At 34.3% G+C, this 2,851-nt stretch overlaps 1 non-coding gene across 1 annotated transcript; it reads left to right on the top strand.

The window, feature by feature from the left end:
• The first annotated feature begins 1,208 nt into the window (after positions 1-1,208).
• LOC119562504 lies at positions 1,209-1,387 on the top strand. Its single transcript, XR_005221866.1, has one exon. It is a non-coding gene; the product is annotated as a 5.8S ribosomal RNA (ribosomal RNA).
• Positions 1,388-2,851: the final 1,464 nt, after the last annotated feature.

The raw sequence follows: 2,851 nt of genomic DNA, 5'->3' as shown, positions 1-2,851 counted from the left end.
GTTTTTTGGGTACCATTCAGTCTTGGGGCTTCAACTATTTCCATCGATCAAGCCGCACCGCCCCAACATTGTGTTTGAATGTGTTTATATAAGTGGAGCCGTACCTGTTGGTTTGTCCCATTATAAGGACACTAGCTTCTTAAATGGACAAATTGCGTCTAGCAATAATGAGATTGAGCAATAAAAGGTCTGTGATGCCCTTAGATGTCCTGGGCTGCACGCGCGCTACAATGAAAGTATCAACGTGTATTTCCTAGACCGAGAGGTCCGGGTAAACCGCTGAACCACTTTCATGCTTGGGATTGTGAACTGAAACTGTTCACATGAACTTGGAATTCCCAGTAACTGTGAGTCATTAACTCGCAACGTCCCTGCCCTTTGTACACATCGCCCGTCGCTACTACCGATTGAATTATTAAGAGAGGTCTTCGGACGTGATCACTGTGACGCCTTGTGTGTTACGGTTGTTTCGCAAAAGTTGACCGAACTTGATTATTTAGAGGAAGTAAAAGTCGTAACAAGGTTTCCGTTGGTGAACCTGCGGAAGGATCATTATTGTTTAATAAATATCCTTACCGTTAATAAAAAAACTTGTTTTAATATAATAATATAATATATTATAGTAATACAAATAAAATATAAATTGCCAAAAATATGATCTTTTATAGATCAAATATAAAATTTCGAACAAGCAAATCGAAATTATAATTGTAATAATAAATATATTATTACATTAGATAAGAGAAATAAATAAGCAAAAGCAAACAAATAACAAATTCGAACAAGCAAATCGAAATTATTAAATTATTTTAATATTATTACTATATTGTATATTAAATGCAATTAATGTAACACTGTGTGTATATGGACCATAATATACACGCGTTGCGATATGTATTGTTCATCTCAGTTATGCGCATACATTGGATAATGCAACAACCTAAAATGTACAATGTTGTACCTGATTAATACAGGTTACGGTTTTACATAAATTTCAATATATATCGCTAAAAAGTATTAATACCGTAAATGCCATTTAAAAAATACTTGATATATTATTGGTTATATGAAACTAAGACATATCGCAGCATTCGTTTTAGGTATAAAAATCAATTTATTGAAGGAATTGATATATGCCAGTAAAATGGTGTAATTTTAATTTCTTTCAATAAAAACATATATGACAAAATTGACAAACCAATATATAAAACTCTAAGCGGTGGATCACTCGGCTCATGGGTCGATGAAGAACGCAGCAAACTGTGCGTCATCGTGTGAACTGCAGGACACATGAACATCGACATTTTGAACGCATATCGCAGTCCATGCTGTTATGTACTTTAATTAATTTTATAGTGCTGCTTGGACTACATATGGTTGAGGGTTGTAAGACTATGCTAATTAAATTGTTTATACAAATTTTATAATGAAATTTTATAAGCATATGGTATATTATTGGATAATAATAATTTAATTATATTATTCATAGTATTAACAAATATATGAAAAACATTATCTCACATTAGTAAATAATTTGAATGTGAAAAACGAAGAGAAATATTTTCTTTTTCAATCAAACAATACTGAGAAATGTCTAGCATAAAAAATTTATCTAGAATTTTCTCTTATTAAAGATCAGAAAATAGAAGGCCGTTGACAATATTATTATTCTTCGTTGATTCGTTAGACCAAACAAATGCCATACAAATATATAAAATATATAACGAATTTAATAAAATGTTTTATCATTATATATAAAGAATTAATTGCAAAAAAAGTTATACACAACCTCAACTCATATGGGACTACCCCCTGAATTTAAGCATATTAATTAGGGGAGGAAAAGAAACTGACAAGGATTTTCCTAGTAGCGGCGAGCGAAAAGAAATCAATTCAGCACTAAGTCACTTTGTCTATATGGCAAATGTGAGATGCAGTGTATGGAGCGTCAATATTCTAGTATGAGAAATTAACGACTAAAGTCCTTCTTAAATGAGGCCATTTACCCATAGAGGGTGCCAGGCCCGTATAACGTTATTGATTACTAGATGATGTTTCCAAAGAGTCGTGTTGCTTGATAGTGCAGCACTAAGTGGGTGGTAAACTCCATCTAAAACTAAATATAACCATGAGACCGATAGTAAACAAGTACCGTGAGGGAAAGTTGAAAAGAACTCTGAATAGAGAGTTAAACAGTACGTGAAACTGCTTAGAGGTTAAGTGGCGTTCTATATAGTTATGTATAATGATATTTATATTATTTATGCCTCTAACTGGAACGTACCTTGAGCATATATGCTGTGACCCGAAAGATGGTGAACTATACTTGATCAGGTTGAAGTTAGGGGAAACCCTGATGGAAGACCGAAACAGTTCTGACGTGCAAATCGATTGTCAGAATTGAGTATAGGGGCGAAAGACCAATCGAACCATCTAGTAGCTGGTTCCTTCCGAAGTTTCCCTCAGGATAGCTGGTGCATTTTAATGTTATATAAAATAATCTTATCTGGTAAAGCGAATGATTAGAGGCCTTAGGGTCGAAACGATCTTAACCTATTTTCAAACTTTAAATGGGTAAGATCCTTAACTTTCTTGATATGAAGTTCAAGGTTATGATATAATATGCCCAGTGGACCACTTTTGGTAAGCAGAACTGGCGCTGTGGAATGAACCAAACGTAATGTTACGGTGCCCAAATTAATAACTCATACAGATACCATGAAAGGCGTTGGTTGCTTAAAACAGCAGGACGGTGATCATGGAAGTCGAAATCCGCTAAGGAGTGTGTAACAACTCACCTGCCGAAGCAACTAGCCCTTAAAATGGATGGCGCTTAAGTTGTATACCTATA

The sequence above is a fragment of the Drosophila subpulchrella genome, unplaced genomic scaffold (genome assembly GCF_014743375.2).
Source record: "Drosophila subpulchrella strain 33 F10 #4 breed RU33 unplaced genomic scaffold, RU_Dsub_v1.1 Primary Assembly Seq53, whole genome shotgun sequence".
Lineage (NCBI taxonomy): Eukaryota > Metazoa > Arthropoda > Insecta > Diptera > Drosophilidae > Drosophila > Drosophila subpulchrella.
The sequence above is the reverse complement of the archived record's forward strand: the minus strand, read 5'-3'. Positions and strand labels throughout refer to the sequence as shown.